General features: G+C 42.9%; 1 pseudogene; it reads right to left on the reverse strand.

The window, feature by feature from the left end:
- Window positions 1-13967: 13967 nt before the first annotated feature.
- Window positions 13968-14329, reverse strand: LOC123458711 (annotated as a pseudogene).
- Between the last annotated feature and the right edge of the window lie 9918 nt (window positions 14330-24247).

Here is a 24247-nt window from a genome sequence, read left to right on the forward strand (position 1 = left end):
GACACTACTTCCTGGGTGACCTTCCTCAACAGTGTGAGGCAGAGAAGCTACCACTGAGGGCAAGGCTCTCTTGAACCAAGCAGTCCTCCCAGTCAGAATTAAGGCCTTAGAGGAAGTATTTTAAACCATTCATGCAACACATGCTTACTGGGCACCATTGGTAGGCTGAGCATGGTTTACAGAGTAGACAAAACGGAGTCAGTGCCCTCAAAAACAGCCATTCCTTCAGGCTCCGTATCTGATGGCTCTTCCTTCTGTTAGGGTAGAAAGGCATCCTCAACCATGAAATCTCCACTCTCCTGCCCCAGCTGCTAGTCCCTGTGTGCCTCTTTGAGTCCTGTCCATCCCCATCACTAGCCCTTACCCTTTGGGAACTAAGATTAGCTGAGGATGGCCCACAAGAAGATCTGCTTTCCGAGGAATGCCTCCTAAGCATAAACACAGACTTTGCACAGCCCCTTTCCAAGGGCTTAAGGGAGATTTTGAAGCAGACAGACTTGGATTTACATGCAAACTCAGTCAGTTTACAGCTGTGATACTTTGGGTAAGTTATTGAACTTCATGGAATGAGTTTCTTTCTTCTAGAAGAAGAATAATAATACTGTCCTCATAGGGGTGTGTATGTATGTGTGTATGTGTATGAGAGAAAGAGAGAGAGAGAAAAGAGGAAGAAAGAAATAAAGAAATATCATTTGTATACACTAAGCCTAGCTCCTGTCACTTAGATCTCTCAGGGTGCTATTATTAACATGCAAATTAGAGAGCTGAATTCACAAGTGTTACCTGGCCCCTCCTGGATAAATAATCCTCAGAATGTGATCAGTGGCATCTTTAGTTAATAGATGTCCATCTTTCTCCATGGCTGCTGGCCACTGGGTAGATTCAGCCACTAATATTCAACTGCTATGTGTAACTGGAGTTTTAAAACTATTTTTATTTATTTATGTGTTTAGTTATTTATTTAACAGAGAAAGAGAGAGTGTGAAAGAAAGAAAGAGAGAGAGAGAGAGAGAGAGAGAGAGAGAGAGAGAGAAAGGAAGGAAGGAAGGAAGGAAGGAAGGAAGGAAGGAAGGAAGGAAGGAAGGAAGGAAGATGCAGATAGAGAGAATGGGTGCACCAGGGTCTCCAGCCTCCGCAAATGAACTCCAGATGCTTTTGCCACGTTGTGCATCTGGTTTATGTGGGTTCTGGGGAATAGACCCTGGGTTTATGGGCTTTGCAAGCAAGTGCCTTAACCACTAACTCATCTCTCCATCCATGAGGTGGAATTTTTTAGCATATAGATATATAAAGCATGTATTCTCTACCAAGTGTTGTTTAAGTATATACAATAGAATGTTTGTATCCTCCCAAGTCCATATGTTAAAACTGTAGGGCTGGAGAGATGGCTTAGCAGTTAAGGTGCTTGCATGCAAAGCCAAAGAACCCAGGTTTGATTCCCCAGTACCCACATAAAGCAAAATGCACAAGATGGCACAAGCATCTGAAGTTCATTTGCAGTGGCTAGAGGCCATGGCATGCCTATTCTCTTTCTGTCTCTCTCTCTCTCTCTCTCTCTCTCTCCTTCTCTCTCCCTCTCTCTCATAAATAATTAAATAACTAAATATTTTTTAAAAATCTTAACACTCCATGCATTATGCATTCAGAGATGAGGTCTACAAAGAGGCATGTTAAACATCTTTCTGTTGTGACAAAATGCATGTGAATAGCAAATTAAAAGGGCAAAGGCCTGTTTTGGCTTGTGGCTGCAGAGATTTCAACCCGTGGCCAATGGCCCTGTCACTTTTGGGGCAGTGAGAAGGTGGTGGGGATGGCAGCAGGAGTGGAGGACAAAGAGGTTGCTCATCCCATGCCATTCAGGACATGGAAAAAGCAGAGGCAGAAGGGAAGACAGGGACAAAATCTGTCCTTCAACGGAAAGCTCCCAGAAACCTCCTCCATCCAATCAGGGCCCCACCTTTCAGTTTGCAACAACTTCCAATAGTCCATACAATTACAGATCCATTATGTGAGCACCCTCACAATCCAGTCCCTCCACCAAGGCTGTACCTCTGAATCTTGCGCTGGGGACCAATACACCACACATGAACCTTTGGGGAGACACTTCCTATCCAAAGCTTAATAGGAGGTATTTAGGTTATGAGCATGGAGGCATCATGAATGGGATTAGTGCCCCTTCGAGAGAGACCTCAGAGGGTTCCCTCACTCTTCTCGCCATGTGAGAATACACGGAGAACTTGGTCACCTACAGTCCAGAAAAGGTCCCTTCCCATAAGCCAACTGTGCTTCCTCCCTGATCTTGGACTTCCAGTCTCCAGAACTGCTGACAATAAATTTCCATTTAAGCCACAAAGTGTCTCAGAGTCCAAGCCCACTTAAAACACACCATGTCACTTAATGACATAAGTCGTGATTGCCTGTCTTACAAGCAAGAAAACTAAGACTGGGAGATCATAAAATGCGCTCGCAAGCAGTCATTGGGACTGGGGAAACATGGGCGCATCTCAGAGCTGCCTACCTTCTCAGCAAAAACCTCAGGATCTCCATGGCAAAGTTTCAAGTCCTTCACTCCTGACCTGAGCGAATTCACACCAAGCAAATGGATAGATATTGAGAGTAGACCCAATTGCAGCCGTGGTTCATAGGCCACAATCTGCAGGAAATTGAACTGAATTGGAAGAAATGAGGCTTCAATCAAGAGAAAACTTTATTTAAAATGGAAAGGTAATAGTTTTAGATTCCTTCAGGCCATATCTCTCTAGGACCTTTATTTATGATGTGGGTAAGGTTAGAAAGAGTTAGGTGATACAGATCCACTGATAAAAATGATATCTAGCTGTGCTTCAATAAACTACCAATCTAGGTTACAGTATTTTGCAGCAGCTATTGGCAGCAGACAACATTTTCTTTTCACAGGCTGTGTATGAGATGTGACTCAAAGTGACTTCGGCTCATGGCTGTTCTCTGGAGAGAGAATGAGAAGAACAAACACAAAGCCTCTGCATCTTAACAAAGTCCATGTCTGTTTTCCATTAAGAAGCAGGCCAGGCGATAGCAATAGGTAGAGTCATTGTCTTAACTGGTATATCTTGCCTGGACTGCAGAAATCTACCCTGTACCCTCACCCACTGTCCTGAACCAGTCCCTTAGTCTGGAACTCACTTCCCATCTTCGCCATACCCCTCAATCAGACTCTAACCTCCTGCTCAGTCATCTTTCTAATCTTGCCCCACTGCTAGAGCAGCTCCCTGGCATCAGCTCTGTGATGGATTGAACCAGATGTCCCCCGTAAACTCACGTATTTTGAATGCTTGGTCCACAGTTTCTGGTAACTTGGGAGGTGGAACCTTGCTGGAGGAGGTATGCTATTGGAGGTGGGCTTGGGAGTGTCATAGCCAGCTCTTCTTTGGCACAATTTGGCTCTTTTGCCACTATCTTTCACCTGTTGTGGCAAGGAATGACATCCAGCTTCTGCCCGTGCCATGCTTTCCCCTGCCATCATGAAGCCTCCCCTTGAGACTATAAGCCAAAGTAAACACTTTCCTCCCATCAGCTGCTTTTGGTCAGGCATTCTGGCCCAGCAACAAGAAGGTAACTGCACCAAGCTCCTGCCCAGGAATGGTCTTGGCTATGGAAATTTATTCATTTTGCTGCTCCTCAGCCCTTGCATGACTAAACATTGGGTTTAAAGATATGGTCTTGGCATCAGTCTCAGATCGGCCATGGGTCCTCTTTATAGTTGGAGATTAAAAAAAAATGGGAGGATTTTTGAATAAGTGGAATGTACCAGGTGGAGAAAAGCAACTCCAAGGAGTCATGTCAGGTTATAGATAATCCAGAGGTTGATCATATGGAAGAACATGTGGATCTAGTCTTTGGCATCAGACAAGAAATCAGAATCAAAAAAGAGACAATTAACTGGCACAGGGGAGGGAGGTTGCACGCCTTTAATCCCAGCCCTCAGGAGGCAGAGGTTGGAGCATCGCCATGAGTTTGAGGCCACCTTGAGGCCTCATGGTGAATTCCAGATCAGCCTGGGCTAGAGTGAAACCCTACCTTCAAAAAAAAAGACAATTACTACAAAAGAGTTCATTGTTGCTGATTTGAATGCTTTCCTGTAGATTTCAATGACCATGTATTGGTAAGGTTGTAGAACAGATGAATCAAACAAGAACTGGTCTGAGTAGAGCTTTTGTAATTTTTACAAAATTATGAATGAAAGTAGAGGAATTGTTTCTCTAACCCAGTGGGTGAGACTACAATTGTCAATCAAGTCTTCTTTTGGCGCAACACCTCTTGAATTATCTCTTCTATCTTTTAGGCATTTATGAAGTTGATTCGGAACACAGTGAGCACTATGCATTTCTAAAACAGAAGCTGTGGTGAGATGATGGGAGCTCATACCTCTCCCACCACAAACAAGTGCTTTGTGCATCGATTTAAAGACGAATGGGGCAAGATATTCCAAGTTGTAGGTTATGCCTTGTGGGAGCAGCAGTCAGTTATTCCAGGGTGGGGGGGTGGCATGCCTCTGGGCCTGTTGTCTCAACCTGTGACTCTTACATTCATTCTAACCCCTCTTCTGCAAAACTCCCCGAGCCGTGGTGGGTGAGTTTTAAGTCAACTTCAGTGATGAGCTCTTAGGAGCCTCTGGATCTCTGCTTTGGTAAGTGTTGAGTGTCCTCAGGGTCTGTCTCCTTCACGCTGGCGCTGATTACAAGGTTCAGCATGGAAGCAGCTCTCCTGCTCGTCTCCTCAATTCCTCTGTGGTTTCAGCTGTGGCTTGGCTGAAGCACAAGAGGTAGTTTATCTCCTCCGGTCTCACCACCTTACAAAAAAGAACAGATTCTCCAATGGAGAGTGAAGTCAGCATAGTTTAAATAAAATAAGCATTATTAATTTAGGGAAAATTTGATGTAAGTAACTCCTCTTTTAGCCAAAGACTAGTGAAAGCTTGACACTGGAGAGCATAATCTTTGTCTCCATACGGTTCTGATCTTGTTCCCAATTCCAGGTATGAGTTTCTTTACACTGAGCAGATCTCTTAGCCAATCAGAAAGCTATTGGTTACCCACCAAGGCTGTGTGCCACTATTACACTGGTGTCCTCAACAGAATGGAGGCAGGAACAAGGAAAAGGAGAGTACCAACACTTGATACATTTATACGAAATATGTTGCCAATAATAATAATAATTTTTTTAAACCTGTGCCAGGTGTGGTGGTGCACGCCTTCAATCCCAGCACTCAGGAGGCAGAGATAGGAGGATTGCTGTGAGTTCGAAGCCAGCCTGAGAGTACATAATGAATTCCAGGTCAGCCTGAGCTAGAGTGAGGCCCTACCTTGGGAGGGAAAAAAAACTGAATTCTAGACTGTAGAAAAAGCAGTTCTGGGCTGGAGAGATGGCTTAGCTGTTAAATGCTTGCCTGTGAAGCCTAAAGACAGCAGTTTGAGGCTCGATTCCCCAGGACCCATGTTAGCCAGATGCACAAGGGGGCGCATGCATCTGGAGTTCATTTGCAGTGACTGGAGGCCCTGGCACACCTATTTTCTCTCTCTGTCCCTCTCTCTCTCTCTATTTCTCTCTCTCTCTCTCTCCCTCTTTCTCTGTCTGTCTGTTGCTCTCAAATAAATAAATAATTTTTTAAAAGAAAAAGCAGTTCTGTTTATGGTCTATTTTCCACCTTCCATTGAAAGTGGTTTGGGGGCCTGGAGACCCTGGTGCACCCATTCTCTCTCTTCCTCTCTCTCTCTCTCTCTCTCTCTCTCTCTTACACACACACACACACACACACACACAAATGAATAAAAATAAAGTTTTAAAAAGTGGCTTGAAATTCAAGTTAAAATCATTTTAAAAGTCTCAGTTGGAATGGAGAGACGGCTTAATGATTAAGGTGCTTTCCTACAAAGCCCAAAGACCCAGGTTCAATTCCCTAGTACCCACATAAAGCCAAAAGCACAAAGTGGCACATGCATCTGGAGTTCATTTGCAGTAGCTAGAGGCCTGGGTACATCCATTCTCTCTCTCTCTTCTCTTCTCTTCTCTTCTCTTCCCTCTCTCTCTCTCTCTCTCCCTCCTTCCCTCCCTCCCTCCCTCCCTCCCTCCCTCCAAATAAATAAACAAGAAGCTAAAACTATCTTTGCAACAGCACATAACCTGTGGCTGTATTCAGAGACCAAATGAAATTCAATGGAAACCACATATATGGGTGGATTGATGAGCCTCTCATTTCAGAACCCACCTAGCCTATGAAGTTTAAAATACAAGGAGAAGCATTCTCAGTTAATCACTCAACTCTACTGTCTCCATTCATACTGAAACACAAAAAGGGGGCCACATTGGGGGCTCTAGAGATGGCTTAGTGGTTAAGGTACTTGCCTGTAAAGCCTAATGACCCAGGTTTGATTCTCCAGTGACCATGTAAAGCCAGATGCACAAAGTGGCACATGCATCTAGAGTTTGTTTGCAGTGGCTAGAGGCCTGGTGCATCCATTCTTATTTCCTCTCTCTTTTTCTCTCTCTCTCCCTTCATCTGTGTGTGGTTGTCTCTTTTTCAAATAAATTAATTTTTTGTTAAGTGGGAAGCTGGGGACATGGCTCAGCAATTAAGATGCTTGCTTACAAAGCCTAACAATCTGGACTCTGTTCCCCAGGACCCATGTAAACCCAGATTCACAGTGGCGCATGCATCTGGAGTTCATTTGCAACCACTAGAGTCCCTGTTGAGCCCCATTCTCTCTGTCTCTCTATGTGTACCTCTCTTCTCTCAATCTCTCTCTGCTTGCAAATGAAATATTTTTTATACTTTGAAATGAAATTTTTTTATAAAGTGGGGAACAACATCATGCTATGGCTTGGTGTCTTCTAAAAGTCTTTGTGTTAAATGGTTGGTTTCCAGCTTGTGGCTCTATTAGGAGGTAATGTAGCTTTTAAGAGATTGGACCTAGGGGCTGGAGGGATGGCTCAGCAGTTAAGGTGTTTGCTTGCAAAGTCTAATGAGCTGGGTTTGATTCCACAGTACCCACATAAAGCCAGATGCACACAGAGTGACAAATTCATCTGGAGTTCACTTGTAGTGGCAAGAGACCCTGGCACACCCATTCTCTCTCCCATTCTCATTCCCCCCCCTCTCTCTCTCCCTCCCTCCTTTCCTCCATCCCCCCCCTTGACAATAAATAAATAAAATATTTAAAAAGACAGAGAGAGAGATTGGACCTAATGGAAGAAAATGAAGTCACTAAGACTCTGCTTTCAGAGAGGATATCAGGAGCCCAGCCTCTCCTATGCCTTCCTGTTTGTTCCCTGACCAGTGTGAAGTAAGCAGCTTCACCCACCATATACTCCCAGCAGGATGTACCACCAGCTAAAAGTAATGGGGGCAAACAACCATAGACCAACACATCTTCAAAACTATCAGCCAGATAAACCTTTCTTATACTTAAGTTAATTGTATTGGGTATGTTGCTACAGTCATGGTAAGCTGATGCTATGGTATTCTAACACCTATGCCTTCAATAAAAGTTTACTTTTCCAGGGCTGGAGAGATTGCCTAATGGTTACAGCACTTGCTTGCAAACCCTGAAGACCAATGTTCAACTCTCCAGGTCCCACATAAGCCAGACGCACAAGTGATGCAAGCACACAAGGTCACACATGCACAAAAAATGGTACACATGTCTGGAGTGCAATTGCAGCAGCTGGAGATCCTGACACACCAATTGTCTCCTCCCTTTCTCCCTCTCCCTCTTTCACTGTCTCTCGTGAAAAGTTTGCTCTTAGCCAGGTGTGGTGGCACAGACCTTTAATCCCAGTATTCTGAAGGCAGTGGTGGGAGGATTGCTGTGAGTTCAAAACCACCCTGAGACTACAGAGTGAATTCCAGGTCAGAATGGGCTAGAGTGAGACCCTACCTCAAAAAACAAAAAAGAAAAAAGTTTACTCGTCTAGCTATAAGTTAATATATTATTAATAGCAAGGAGATTTACTGCCTCCAAATAATTCCTTAAAGAAGCTCCCCAGGGGGGGGTGAAAAAAAAGAAAAAGTTGTTCTCCAGTTGTAGCCAGGTGCAGTGGCACATCCCTAAAATTCCCACTGCTGAAGAGGCTGAGGCAAGAATATTGCAAGTTCAAGGCTTACCAAGGCAACCTTATGAGATGCTATCTGGAGATAGAAAATAGAGATGTAGCTCAGTGGTATAGTGGTTGCCTAAAAAAGAAAATCATTTGATGGAATAGTAAAGCCATTAAACAATGTGTCCATAATGAATTTATAGGAATAATCATAGCTGGTCAGATGGGGCATCTAGCACTTTCTCAAAACAACCTGACCTTTGTACATTACTATTCTGTACTGGTGTGCTAGCTCAGGTTCCATAACAAAATATCATAGACTAGGTAGCTTAGCAGATTTATTTCTCACAGTTCTGGAGCCTGGAAAGTCCAAGAGCAAGGTGCACACTCTTGGTTCCTGGTTAAGGACACTTCCTGGTTTGAAGATGTCTACCTTATATGTCCTTGCGTGGCCTTTTCCCCAGTGTCCCAGTGTGTGTGTGGAAAGACAGCTGGAAAAAGAAAAGAGAGCATTTCCACTTCTTTAAAGCCAAGTCCACTAGATTATTGCCCAGCCTTATGATCATAGTCAACCTTAATTAACATTAGAAAGCCTTATTCCAAATAGCATCACAGTGAGGGTCAGGTGTTCAGAAGGAACACAATTCAAATCCCAGTTACCTAAAAACCACTCCAAGAATACACAGAAAGCCCTCCATGATTCAATATAATTGCCCAAATAAAGAAAATTTAGCTTTATGGCATTCAAGTACATTCCTATCGTAAGCTAGCAAATCAGCTGGTTTGAAGAAGTAGCAGTGCCCATGCTCCTGACAGGCAGGAATACCATGGATAGTTTTCCCGATACAAATCTACACAGCACAAAAATAAGTACTTATACATGTCAGGTCGTGATAGTTCTTTCAAAGAAAACATAACAGAATATTTCCATGTTATGTCTGGTGATGTGGTCAGCAGAGGGAAAAGGACATAGGGCATCTATCTGATGAAAAAAAAAACATTTTAAACAAGAGCCACAAAAGTGAAGCCTGTGACCTGAGGAAATGCAAGAAGACCCAAGGAAGTGAGCAAAGACAATGGGGGCCAGCTGGTCAGGTCCTTAGGCCTTTGCTTTTAGTTTGAATGAAATGAGGAGCCCTTGAGGAGGGACTTGAACTGACTGAACTTGTCAAATGATCATTGTGACTCTGCTGAGAGTACACTCGTCTGGAAGAAAGGTGGGGGCAGAGAAAGCAATAACTAGAGAACATTGAAAAAAAAAGGGCGGGGGTAAAGCCCAGGGCGAATGATGGTAGCTCGGACATGAGGATAAGAGAAGATATTGAAAAGGTGGCTGAATTCTGAACTTACAGTTGGTCCTCTGTGGACTCGACAGCAATGGATTCAAACAAACTTAAGTTTAAATAATTTAAAATGAATGCACACAAATCACAATGATACTTAGTTGTACAGATTTTTCTCAGGATGATAACTATTATATATAAGTATTTTCTACACATACAGCCTGACAATTCTTCACATAGTGTTTTCATAAGTAACCTAGAGGTGACTTCCACTGTATGGGAAGATGTGTGGGGGTTATATTGAGTCACTGTAGCGTTCTATATAAAGATCTGGAGCAAGTGTGCATTGTGGTATCTGCAAATCAAGTAGGATGGGAGGGCTCCTCAAACCAATCCCCAAGTATACCAAGGGGCTGTATTCTGGAGGTAGGTGTATTTCAATTACTTCTCACAGTTCTGGAGGCTGGGAAGTCCAAGATCAAGGTGCATACTCTTGATTCCTGGTAAGGACACACTTCCTGGCTTGAAGATGTCTACCTTATATGTCCTCGTGTGGCCTTTCCCTGGCGTTCCACTTTCATTCTCTAGGAAAGTACTAGAGGTCATACATACCTTCCTAAAGCTCTAGACAGAAACAGATCTTTCTGTGGCTTTCTGGAATATACAGTCCAGCTGCCCATCATCCAGTCCTCAGTGAAGAGTGAGGGAGACAAAGATGGTCTCGGAAAAAATAAGCCTTGCAAAAGGCCAAAGTTGAACTTGAAAACTGCCACGGCCACACTGGAAGGCAGCAAGCACTCAAAGCTGCTCCTGCCTCCGCAGTGGCTCCAAAGTTGAACCCTGCTTTCTGGTGCTCCTCGCCCAGTCTCCGCCACCCCCACTCTCATCGCTTCCCTATTTAATGACTAAACTTCTGCAAGAGCACAGAAAGAATCATGCAATGGAACACAATGGGCTTTTTGCTTTCTTTTTCTCTGTGTGTGTGTAATACATGTAAGTGTGTGTGCCCTTTCAGGCCCCATGTACTCCTCTGTGGGGATCAAGGGTGTTGTCCTAATCCATCACCCTTTTGCCCATTCTTATTTGAGCCAGAGTTTCTTACTGATACCAGAACTTTCCTCCACGAGCTCGAGTATTTCTGGGGTGTTTGTCCCCCTAAGTGACTGGGCTTGCAGTTGTGCATGATCAAACCAGGTATTTATGTGGGTCCTGGGGAACTGGACTTGAGTGATCTCACTCTTCCACAGGCCCTCATGCTTGCACAGTAAGTGCTCCTAACCATCGAGCCATCTCTCAAAGCCCACAGCATGCTGTTAAAAGAGCTTATCGGGCTGGAGAGATGGCTTAGCGGTTAAGCGCTTGCCTGTGAAGCCTAAGGACCCCGGTTCGAGGCTTGGTTCCTCAGGTCCCACGTTAGCCAGATGCACAAGGGGGCGTACGAGTCTGGAGTTCGTTTGCAGAGGCTGGAAGCCCTGGCACACCCATTCTCTCTCTCTCTCCCTCTATCTGTCTTTCTCTCTGTGTCTGTCGCTCTCAAATAAATAAATAAATAAATAATTATTTAAAAGAGCTTATCAACCAGGCGTGGTGGCGCACACCTTTAATCCCAGCACTCAGGAGGCAGAGGTAGGAGGATCGCTGCTGGGCGTTCAAGGCCACCCTGAGACTACATAGTGAATTCCAGGTCAGCCTGGGCCAGAGTGAGACCCTATCTCAAAAAACAAACAACAAAAAAAAAAAAAAAAAAAAGAGCTTATCCTTTCCTTCATTCTCTTGCAGGCCATACTTCATACATCTATCTTATCAAGTCCACCCAAGGGTAGTAATTATTCTAGCAAGGGAAGCTTTTTGATTGGCTCTGGTCCTATCTGAGCTGAACCTCTAGTTCCTTTTCTTAATCAAAACACTCTGGCCAACTGAGGAAGAGACTCTTTCACTGCAAACCCTAAACTGACCTCAATCATTTGGACCAAGGTTTCACTTTAAACAAAACCATAAACAAGCACATAGTCATGTTGTGTCTCTTCGATTTGAAAGCATGTGTCCAAATGGATCAAGTAGCCAACAAATTTAGTGTTTCAGAGAGGAAAAAAACATATACAGAGAGTCATTCTAGATAACGGGGCCATGGTGAGGAGAGTGGACTCACTATAGGTGGTTGGCAGGCTGCCATTCTGTGTACATTTTTATATTTTTAAACAGTACTTACCCAATGCTTTCCTTAATCCCATTAAATGAAAACTTTTTCTAATTTTAAAATTAAATTTCCTGTATTTTCTGATAGACTTCCAAGTCATCATTCGCCCCTCCTCTCTAGGTCCCATGGTATTTCTGTAAATAGAGGGGCATTAGCTTCCTGGACAGAGTCCAGTTGGCACAGTTGCCCCCCAGCTTTGCTTTATGTCCCTAGGGCTTTCTTTGGGGCTCAGATAGTTTCTTTTTTTATTAACAATTTCAATGATTGTAAACAATATCCCATGGTAATGCCTTCCCTCCCCCCACTTTCCCCTTTGAAACTCCATTCTCCATCATATCTCCTCCCCCTCTGAATCAGTCTCGCTTTTATTTTGATGTCATCCTCTTTTCCTCCTCTTATGATGGTCTTGTGTAGGTAGTGTCAGGCACTGTGAGGTCATGGATATCCAGGCCATTTTGTGTCTGGGGGGAGCACGTTGTAAGGAGTCCTACTCTTACATTCTTCCACTACCTCTTCTGCAATAGTCTCTGAGCCTTTGGAGATGTGATAGAGATATTTCAGTGATGAGCATTCCTTTGTCATTTCTCAGCACCGTGGTGCTTTCAGGGTCATCCTGACATGACTACCATCTGGAAAGAGAAGGTTCTCTAAACAAAAGTGAGAATAGCATTAATATATGGGTATGAATATTAAGAAAAGTACTTACTGGGCAGTTTGGTGAACACAGTATACACATTTAGCCAGACAGCAGCAGACGTTATACCCCTAGGGCTCATGATTACCCCTGTTGTAGGTTTTCAGTATCAGGGATGTATTCCCTCCCATGGAGCGGACCTACAGTCCAATTAGAGGGCAGATGGATTCCACCATGACAGACGTGCCACTATTGTACCCGTTGGCTCATTTGGCCTGGCTGGCCAAATGTAAGACTTGCGGTGTCCACTGTTGAGTATCAGATAGTTTCTTTACCTACTGCTCTAAAGTAGAACAAGTGCTGCCCTAAAGCTAATAGCTCATGACTGGCCTTTCCCCCACCACATGGGGACACACTTCAGCCATTTGCCTTCAATCATCCTAAACATGCACTCCAAATACAAGTAGATTCTGTGCACTCTCTTGCGGTACTGGGGCTTGAACTCAGGGCCTCAGGCAAGGTAGGCAAGTGTTCTCCCACTTAGCTATAGCCTCGGCCTCTTTACGTGCACACTCTTAACATCCATGTCTTTAGTTAGGCTGTGTCCCCTATGCACAGCTCCATAAAATAAAACCAAAAAAAAATCAAAATGAGGAATATTATTTGAACACATTCTATTGTGAAACTTTTTGTGACATAATTTGGCTAACAATCACCTCTCAGTGCTTTCTTCTGTCCCCCTTTCTCACCCTTTTGTACTGAAGGCCTTCTTTCCAAATTAGCCCTTCTTTATTTTGATAATTTTTGTCTGATTTTTTTTTTTTTTTTTTTTGCCCTCTTCCATCATTCAAGTCAAAATAAAAGGTTGATGGGCTCAATAAGACGTGGGTCTTTGCTGTTGACAACAGCCACTGTGAGGTCATGAATGCAACAAGTTCACGTCCAGAAGACAGCATCACAAAACACTCCTCTCCATGCTGGTCTCTCACATTCTCCATGCTCGTCTTTTTTTTTTTTTTTTTTAACGTTTTTTACAAATGTTGTTTAATTCCCTGAAGCTGATATAGACAGTTTTCATAGAAACCCATGTCTTGAGCCAAAAAGTACAAATAAAATAAAATTTAAAAAACCAGTGTTCTTGTACACACTTCAGCTTGAGTAACTTTACTAACTGCTAATGAAAATTAGAAGTTTTCTGGGATCTTCTGACAGGACCTCTTTCATGTTAAAATGCTTTCTTTCTCAGTGAAGCCGTCTTTGGAGTTAGTCATGACCTCACCATGTCTGTCACCTTGACTCCAAACTTGATACTCTTCTTTTGGTCCAGACCCTCACATTTTAAAAGCAGCTTCAAGTTGAGGAAAGGTCATTTTCCCACAGTTCAGTTTTCTGAAAGACTTCCATCTCCCACTGTAAAGCATAGTCCAGGAGTGAAGCAATCCCATGCAACAGCTGAGGATCTTTACGAATGTTCAGATTGGTTGATTTTACTTATCACCACAAACCTGAACGTGCAGTCTGAAAAAGGAGCCTCTCTGAGCACACGTGGAGTTTTAACAAGGAGAAGGCGACATGAAGGGGGCTGAGGTCCGATCACTAAAAATCAGCTCAATGAAAACAACCAGTGATGAAGATCGAACACTAGGATTCAAATCACGGTATGTTCTAAAGAGGTGGAGTGTCAGCATTCAATCTTGTTTTGAACACCACATTACAAAAGAACTAGTTTGCAAAAATTAAAAAAGGATTGCAGGCAGGCAAAGAAAAAAAATAAAAATAACTAAACCCTTGAGTGACCCCTCCCCGCTGTTTGTTCCTGATAAACTTCAATCACATCTTCTTCCTCCATTCCCAGTTGGAGTATGATTATCTGCAGTTCTCTGACCTGTCGTTGGCAGTATGATTCTTTGAGTTTCTGGAGATGTGTTGTCATTTTCTCTTTGAAGTGAATCTCGCTGCTATCCTGTCCAGTAACTTTTAGGTTCATGTGTTTTCCTTCCTTCTTATCACCAAGTCCTCAGTTGAAGGTTTTGCCTCTTAGTCAGAAACGGTGACCGCAGTTTCACCAGGGGATGTCTCCGCTCTGAAGCAAGCCTTGGGCATGTAGAAGCTAGCTCTGGGGTTCACAAAACTACGTCCCATGCTGCCTCTTACACAGCATTCGCCAGGACCTGGGGGGCATGATAGTGATATCTCATTTAGCACTGAATACTAAATGGTCACTTATTCTCACTATTGGATGATTTTTGCGTCTCCCCCGTGGTAATCATCAACTGTAAAAAGAAGCTTCTCCGACCAAAAGTGAATGCAGCACTAATGGGTGGGCACAAACATAAATATTTAGAGAGAAGTTTGATGGGAAGAACATATCGATTTATTCAAACAGCAGTAGTGGCTCCTTCCACCCACCCAGGATCTACGCTCTTCCCACCCATAGGAGTTTGGCTAGATTGTCAGTACCAAGAATGACTTCCCTCCCATGGAGTGGGCCTTCAATCAATCAGAGAGCACAGCTATTACATCTTACTTTTTATTTATTAATTTATTAATTTGCTTATTTTTGTTTGTTTATATGTGTGTGGGAGGAGGGCATGCCAGGGTTTCTTACCACTGCAAATAAACACCAAATGTTGGACCACATTTCGTCTGGCTTTAGATGGGTGTTAGAGCATGAAACCCAGGCCAACGGGCTTTTCAAGTAACAGCCATCAACTGCTGAGCCATCTCCCAGCCTGAGATAGTATGTTTTCATGCTTGAACAAAATAATTCAATTTATTATGAAAAAAATATATTATTGTAAACAAAGTGACTGGGGATCTGGCACTATTTTTGAAAATCTTAGTGTTACCATGATTCAACTAGGTACATTTTTTAGTTTTGTTTATTTGCATACTCAATCTTGTTTACATTCAAAATTAAGGATACCCCCCACAGATGCCTTGCCTTTGGTAGAAGAAATACATTATTATCTGCAGTTGCGCATTTAGTATTAAACATGGAAAGGTTCTAGTTAAGATTTAACTGATAAGCTTCCTTCTTCCCTTTGCTCCTCACTTCAGCTTGCAAACTAATTGAAGATACTGTACCTTTAAATTTTCCACAGATTGGAGTTAAAACTCAGTAAAATTCTCTACTCATTCAAGCAGGTTAGAAAATTCTGTATCCACGGTGTTTTTATTTTTATTTTTTGCTTATTTTTATTTATTCATTTGAGTGTGACAGAAAGAGAGAGGGGCACATAGAGAGAGAGAATGAGCGTGCCAGGACCTCCAGCCACTGTAAACAAATTCCAGAATTGTGCATCTGGCTAATGTGGGTCCTGGGGAATCGAGCCTCGAACCAGGATTCCTATGCTTCACAAGCAAGCACTCAACCGCTAAGCCATCTCTTCAGCCCCATGTATCCATGTTTTTTAATGTGTAAAAGTTTTTGTAAACAAGGCATGGGATCATTTTTAAAAATGAAAACACATAAAGCATTATCTGGCTTCTCAACTTATACCTTTAAAACTATTTCTCCATAGCAAGAATTTACTTTGAAATAAAATGTTATCCTTATTTATTTTCAGCTCATTACGTTTATGTGATGCACCAGTGCTATGGTTTAAATATGTCTTCCAGGGCTAGAGAGATGACTCAGCGGTTAAGGCACTTGTCTGCAAAGTCTAAGAACCCAAGTTTAACTCCCCAATACCCACATAAAGCCAGATGCACAAAATGATGCATGCATCTGGAGTTCATTTGCAGCAGCTAGAGGTCTTGGTGTGCCCGTTCCCCCCTCCTCCCTTCCCACACACACATTCTCTCTCTCCTTGCAAACAATTAAATAAATAAATATTTCAAATATCTTCCTTCCAATTCACATGTTGGCACTTAATCCGCCATTGTAGTGCTATTAAAGGTTGGGAGTTTGGAGAATAAGTCAGTCATGAGGATCCTCCCTGTGCATGGATTAACATCATAATAAAACAGAACACCTAGAGAGTTCTCCTTCTTTGCCATTCTACCTTCCATCATGTGATGACATGCTACCTCCTTCCAGAGGACACAGGAAGTGGTAAAAACTCTGAAAGTAGATACAGGACCTCACCTGTTGTTAGACCTGATGCTGTCTACATCATGGGTTCCCAGCCCCAGAACTGTGAGGAGTAAACTTCTATTCTTTATAAATTACTCAATCATATAATTAGTTATAACAGGGCAAAGGAACTAACACAGATGAAAAATATTTTCCAATATGATCTTTTAAGTAGCATTCCAGTGATGGTCACCTTAATCATTTTGAAATAGTTAAAAAAAAAAAGCATGTAAATCTTTAAAAGAGCAACTTATCTGTAAGTGTGATAACTCAAGAGATTTATTTAAAAAAATCATTATTGAAATTCTATGCAGTAAGAAATATAGCCAGTCACCAACTCAATGAAAAATATTCACCCTTACTATGTTGGATTTTTCCAGAGAAACAAAGCCAATGAAAGAGTGGAGGCAACTGAGATTTATCTTAATTCTTTTCACACATTATGAGGGCCAGCAAGTCTGTTACAATTACCTTTTTGTCGCTGGGACAAATCACCCAAACAAAAGCAGCCAATGGAAGGAAAGGCTTACAATCTAGAGGGGAAGCTCCATTCGTGACGACAGGGGAAAGGATGGCATGATCAGAGGTTAGATCACCTCTGCCACAGCAGGGAGCAAGCAGTGGCAGGAGTGAGCCAAGTTCTGACAAGGGGGACATGGCTATAACACCCCTAAGCCCATCCCCCCAAAAACCACACTTTCTCCAAAAAGGCTCCACCTTTCAAACCACCATCAGCTGGGAATAATGCATTCAGAAAACCTGAGTCTATGGGGAACACTCAACTCAACCCACCACACAAGTGTGAAATTCATAGAGCAAACAGCAGCCTAGAAGTCCAGCGAGGGCTAAGGTTACAGACTTGAGAGCGAACGCATAGAGAAGTAGTGTAAACATTCTGGAAGGGATTTCATGCCATAGAATTCCTTCAGTCTTTGCCTTTAAGGACGCTGATTAATTGAATGGATACCATCTACATTATGGAAGGCAATAGGTTTTAACCAGACAGTGCCTAATATCATAAATAATCACATCTAATATGCCATTACAGCTGGACATGATGGCATACCTGTAATCCCAGCACTTGGAAGGCAGAGGCAGGAGGATTGCCAAGTTCGAGACCAGGCTGAACTACATGGAAAAGCCCTATCTCAAAACACAAAAACACCTGCACTGGGGGTTTGATCAAATAATAAGGCACCAGAGACCACCCAAGCTGAAGTATAAATTATTCACCACATGTACACAAGTCGTTTTTAAGAAAATAAGTGCGCATGTGACTTCATAAAGCTTATGAAATGGAACTCGTTGTTAGAACGTACTGTGCAGCAATACTTTTCCACCCTTCGATGTGACAGCAGACGGCCAGAGATGCTGACCTGGTCAAAGGCTACCATGATCAGCTTCTGCACTGAGGAGCTCCCACTGTCATCCAAGATGCTGTAGCTACTTGACATGATCCATGAAGCAAGACTCTAGGCCCTGAGTAAGCAATGCCAAACAAGTGCTCAGTCATAAGTATTGTTCACTGTTCCTTCTTAACTTTTTAGATTAAAACATGTAAAAAAAAAAAAAAAAAGTGGGGGGGCATGAAGACAATTGTTTATGCATGTCCACCTGGAATCTTCTTGATCTGAAGCATTAGAAATCTATGAGAAAGAAAGGTACAGACCCTTAATTGCAAATTTGAGAATGCCACAGAGAATCTAAGTGTTATGTTAATAATGTGTATTTGTGGATTAGAGCTGCTGAAACTCAGTTGTCCTGAGTACAATTAGGGATCTGCATGTTTAGCCATCATCCAAAGACTTTGCTAAAACACATGGTCTACACACCACCATCAGCCTGCATCATCACAGGCTGGAGGCAGAGTACAGAGTCTGCCAGGAACTGGTCACTGTGCCAAGGTAACATGGCATCTTCCCTCTACCCTGAGACCAGACTGGAAACAGTCAAAGAAGCTACAGAACCCTTCTCTTCAAAACTACGATTGCCGTGAAAACGTAGGTTGATAATCTTTGGTACGGAGGTCCATAAAATGGAAATTATTTAGTAAAATTACTTCTCAGAGCCGGAGAAATAGCTCAACTAGTAAAGGACTTCCTTTGCATGTATGAGGACCTGCATGCAATCCCTAGCACCCATGTAAAAATGCCAGGTATGCTGAGGCATACTTGTCTTCCCAACCCTGAAAGGCAGACTAGAGAAGCCCGAGGGAGTCCTGGCCAGTCTAGCCTACTTGGAGAGCTCCAGGCCAATGAGAGGACAGTGGACGGTACTCCTGAGGCACACACCTGAGGTTGCCCTCTGGCCTCCACACGTGCATGACTGTGTGTGTGCACAACATGCAGACACACATATTACATGTGTCTGTACATGCATGTGCAGGCATATGCATGCATCACTTTTCCACCTTGAAATGCAGCAGACAGCAGGAGATGCTGCCCTGGTCAAAGGCAGAAAACTAGCCCCAGTTCCAGCACTGCCACCATCTGGCAATATGGCCTTCAGCAAGGTATTAAAATTGTTTGGATCTCATCTCTCCTCAATATAAAACGATGAGGTTGGACTAGGTGATATGTATCCAACACTCAGTGATCATGGGGAAGTCAACAGAGATCTTTCCTCCTATACAAAAACAAGCTCTGAATTAAGGAGACAGCTCAGTGGCTAAAGAGGCTCGTTTGCAAAGCATGCAGCCCAGGTTCAATATCCCAGTACCTACGTAAAGCCAGCTGCACAAAGTGGTGCACGCATCTGGAGTTCATTTGTAGTGGAAAGAGGCCCTGGTTCATTTTATTCCTTCCTTCTCTCATATATTTACAAAAGAGAACTCTATCTTTAAAAAGTCAAAATATAAGGGCTGGAGAGATAGCTTAGTGGTTAAGGCATTTAGGACCCATGTTCGACTCTCCAGATCCCCCATAAGCCAGCTGCACAAAGGTGAGGCAAGCACAAGGTCACACATGCCCACTAGGTGCAAGCATCTAGCATTTGGTTTGGTTGCAGTGGCTGAGGCCCTAGCAGGCTAATTCTCTCTCTCCTTCTGTCTTCCTCTCTCTAAAATAATTTTTTTTTTGTTTTAAAGATAGGTGCCTTCAGTTATAATCTATCCCCTTCATTCCACAAATTAAAGTTCATCTGATGGATATAAAACAAACCAGACCAACAGTTCAGGTCCACCTACTTCAAAGGTACCTTGTACTCCAGAGATAACTGTGTCCCAACTAAGTTGAAGTGAAACCAAGTATAAGAATGAAAACACTTTAGACCAACCTAGGTCAGCAGGCTAAGGCACCATGTGCTTTGTTCAAGGTCTGTCCCACACCAGATAGAGAAGCTATACCAATTCCATGAGGAAAGAATCACCCGGAATGCTTTGCTGTTCTTGTTTTACATCTTAGAGATAAAGTCATCCCATTCGTTAAATTTACTTTTTAAAATATATATATATATACATATTGTAATATTTTATTTATTGATTTATTTCAGAGAGAGAGAGAATGGATGCACTGGGGTCTCTAGCCACTGCAAACAAACTCCAAACGCATGCACCACCTTGTGCATCTGGCTTACATGGGTACTGGGGAATCGAGCTTGGGTCCTTAGGCTTCAAAGGCAAGCACCTTAACCACTAAGCTGTCTCTATAACCCTAAATTCACACTTATTAAAAATAATCTGTCATTAGTGATCTCATTTGTCCCATCGTGAATATGCTTTTTATCGCTTATATCATTATTTGCAGAATAAGATAAAACTCTCTAAGTAAAGATTCACCAGTCAGTCATTGCTTTCACAAGCAGTCACCCAGGGCAAGGTCACAAAGTGGACAATTTTTCTCCGGTACCAGCCATCTCCCACCACACCCCAACAATACTGATTAAAAGCAACTAGACCATGCCTGATTGGTCCTTTAAACTATTTGAGGTACATTCACATACTTCATTTCATTTGGTTCTCAAGCTAAGCAGAGGAGAGACTTTGTTTTACAGATAAGAATGCTAAGTTGCAGAGAACTGAATTATCTGACACTGTACTATAAAGCAATTCTGCTTCGTAATCTCTCTGCATTTCTTCCTCCTTTCTCTTCCTCTCTCTCTCTCTCCCTCTCTTTCCATATATGTGTAAAAAGATGAACAAAATCAAATGCTTGCACCTTAAAGACATGCACTCCTGTCTGAATTTCCTTGGCCTAGGAAAGTCATACCTCATGCCCAAGCAGCCACAAGCTAGGCACAACTGGGACAGGGATGAATTCCTCATTGCCCCATGGTATGTGAGGAAGGATTCCAGAAAAGAGTGTCAAAGCCTCAGTGTGGACACAAGAAAGGTTTCAGAGGAGCTGGGCTCTGACTGATGAGAAGCGGTTGAGGTGAGAATGGAAGGTGGGACTTCCAAGATCCAAACATAGCATAAGCAAAAGTATGGAGGTGAAATGACTTCCTCCAAGGGAAAAACATACTTACTTTGGAATGACAAAGACTGTGGTTTGTGAGGTCAATTAGGTACATGCACAGTGAGCCTTAGATAGTTTTGTACATGAAGCATGGTTTATATGAAAAGAAATAGGTAAAACATAAATGTATCTGGGAAAGAAGATGCCTTGTTTAGCTTCAAAGAAGCTGACTCAAATGGGAAATAGTTCCCCATTTTTTAGATCAAATGGCACCCATGAATTTGTCCTCAAATGGGTGCAATTTTCCAACCACCCCACTCCCTATAGTGAAGGATTCACACATCCCTGGCCAGCATCAATTCTAGCTCTGAAAGTGACACCTGAACTTCATCACAGAACAAAATTCTTAAAAAATGACCATCAAATACAAAATTGGCTACATGGGGTTCACACTGAACCAAGTCAAATGAAGCTTCAGTTCCCAGCATGCTTATTAAAATGTCTCTATAGGAGGTTAGAGAGATTGCTTAGTGGTTAAGGCATGTGCCTGCAAAGCCCAAGGACTCAGGTTGAATTCTCCAGGTCCCACATAAGCCACATGTGGTGATGCACAGGTTTGATGTGTCCATTCCCTCCCCCCTCTATCCCTCCCTCCTCCCTCCCTCTCTCTACAAAATAAAAATAAAATAAAATATCTCTATAGGGACTGTAGATATAGCTTGGCTGTTAAAGGTGCTTGCTTGCAAAGCCTTACTGACTGGGTTTGGTTCCCCCGTACCCACATGAAACCAGATGCACAAAGTGGCACATGTGTCTGGTGTTTGTTTGCAGTGGCATGAGACCATAAAATGCCCATACTCATTTATATTCTGTCTCCCCAACCCTCTCAAGTAAAAATATTTTTAAAGTCTCTATAGAGATAAACAAAAAAGTTTTTCTGTGATTCAGCCCAAATGCTGCTCTGAAGCCAGTTGTTTACAGTGAGAAGAAAAGTCTTTGCTACTACAGTGCATTTGAGCAATTTCTCTTACTCAGAGTAAGCCTCATTCAGAGGCATTTGGTATATGGTAATTAGCATGCTCTTTAATACATATTTTATTGAAAAATTTTGGAGGCAACAATTTTCTAGTATTGACCAAGAAGACTTCTTCGTGGGGGGAGGGGAAAAAGAAAAGGTGGGTTTCCAACTTTAATAAAGCTCTGAAAATTACTTATTGATATTTTCAGTAGCAAAGTTATAAAAGTAATTTGTTATTATATAGTATCTTTCATATCAACAGAGTCAAATCTACAATATTATTGTGGCTTAAGTGCATTTTGTTATTGCTTCACTATAAAAATGTCCCCCACAGGCTCTTGTGTTTGAACACTGGATCTCCAGCTGGTGGCACCGTTTTGGAGTTTGTGAAACATTTAGGAAATAGAAGTGGGTCACAGGGAGCTGGCAAAGGGTCATGAGGGTTATACAGCCAGGTCATAGTTTCAACCCAAGCTCTGTGGGTATCATGTAACAAGCTGTCACCATTATGGACACAACCACCCAACTGCCCTTGTGGACTACCTGGGATACTCTTAAACTGTGAGGCAAAATGAACCTCTCCTCTCTTAACTAGCTTGCTCCAAGTGTTCTGTCGCAGTGGGGAAAATAATGCAATATTCATGTCTGAGCCATGAACACGTGTATGGAAAGTCCACCATAGAAACTGAGCTGTGAAAGGTTGTTGCGGAGATGACACAGCAGATGGGAAAAAGAGCTGCGACTCTGAGCCAGGTTTCCGGATGCTGGCCCAGCCTTCATGCCAGCCCCGCTCCACTCCCAAAGCAGCTCTGTGCTTTTGACCAGCGTGAGTTCCTACTTCATCCTGTCCAGCTCCGTTAGAGTACAGTTAAAAAGCAAACACGCTTTCACATTTCTCCGCTCCAGCCTCTTCTTTCTACTCATCATTCTCTCTAGTGGAGAAATACAGTTTTAGAGTGTGGAGCGTTGGTGCACGCCTTTAGTCCCAGCACTTGGGGTTGGCGGGCAGAGGTAGGAGGATGGCTGTGAGTTTGAGGCCACCCTGAAACTACACAGTGAATTATGGCAGGTCAGCCAGGACTACAGCAAGATCCTACCTCAATAAAAACCAAAAATAACACCACACTTGAGTTTACCTGCTCTGAACCCCTCTTGTAAAGGGCACATAAGACACAAGTCACCCACACAGCAAAGAGAAAGGCAGCAGGAGAGCCAGAGTGCTGAGTGAGAAGGAAAAGGCAGACTCGGCAGCCGAGGCAGGAGACAGCAGGTAGGAGAAAATGAGTTCCGCCTAGGCTGACCCTATTCTCACCCAGCACGCCCACACATATCTGTGACTTTACATACAGCCAAGTAACCCACTCAGTCTAGGAACATTAGAAAAGAACCTCGATTTCATTCCAGTATTTGTGAAATAGGACAAAGGGGACAGGGGAGAGGTTCCACCTCATGTGCTCCCAAGTCTACAACTTTATGCGTTCAACATGCCTCTTCCACCAAGTGTCTCCAGTTAGACTGCACCATGTATGTCTTCTCTGACATCAGCCCTAGTCCTAGGTAGCTTTCCTCTCCTTTAAAATTATACCCTAATATGCAAATATTTGCAACCATGTATACCATGCTATACAAATAGCAAAGAGCTGTCTATGACAACAACCAACTCCTTTGGAGGCCATAGAAGATTATAAATAACATTTCCCTTTAATGGATAGGCAGACCGTAGCCAGAGAAATTAGGGAAGGAAGGAAGAACATAGAATTTTTGTTTGGCTAGCCGTACGTGGGTACCAGGCAGTCAAACCCAGGCCAACAAGCTTTGCAAGCAAAGAGCCTTTAACCACTGAGCAATCTCCCCAGACCCCCTAGTAAATAGCATTTTAAAAATATATTTGATCTGATTTATTTAAGAGAGAGAGAGAAGTGAATAGAGGGAGAGAGAGAATGTGCACACCAGGGCCTCTAGCCCTGCAAACGGACAGCAGATGCATGCACCACCTTGTACATCTGGCTTATGTGGCTACTAGAGAATTGTACCTGGGTCCTTTGGCTTTGCAGACAAGCATCTTAACTGCTAAGTCATCTCTCCAGCCTATAAGTAGCATTCTTCAGGTCTTATTATATACCAGCAGTATGCTTGTGTTTTGGACACATCTTTCCCAGTAGATAGCCCTTAAGATTGCTTACACGTAATGAAATGGAGAGCGCTAAGGAAAGATATCTTCCGTGTCCCCAACAGCTGAGTGGAATTCCCATCTCCACCCCTATGAAATAAGGAATAGCCCAAACACAATAAAATAAGTAGCATTAATTTAAAGGAGGGTGTTGATGTGACAGAGATTAGTAATGTATCATGAGGTCTAGCCAATGGACGCAGTGTCTGGAGGCTTCCAGATATTTTGGGACAGCCTTCCAATTAGATTCACTGTTGACAAAGAGAAAATAAAGACGGGAGGAGCACTGGGCAGGAGGGAGACAGCATATCAAAATTTATTTATTTTTTTCAGTGTCAGACAAAGTTTTTGTGTTGGCATTGCATGGCGACTCATTCCTTCCACTTAAAGAAGTTCTGTG

This window comes from Jaculus jaculus, chromosome 2 (genome assembly GCF_020740685.1).
Source record: "Jaculus jaculus isolate mJacJac1 chromosome 2, mJacJac1.mat.Y.cur, whole genome shotgun sequence".
Lineage (NCBI taxonomy): Eukaryota > Metazoa > Chordata > Mammalia > Rodentia > Dipodidae > Jaculus > Jaculus jaculus.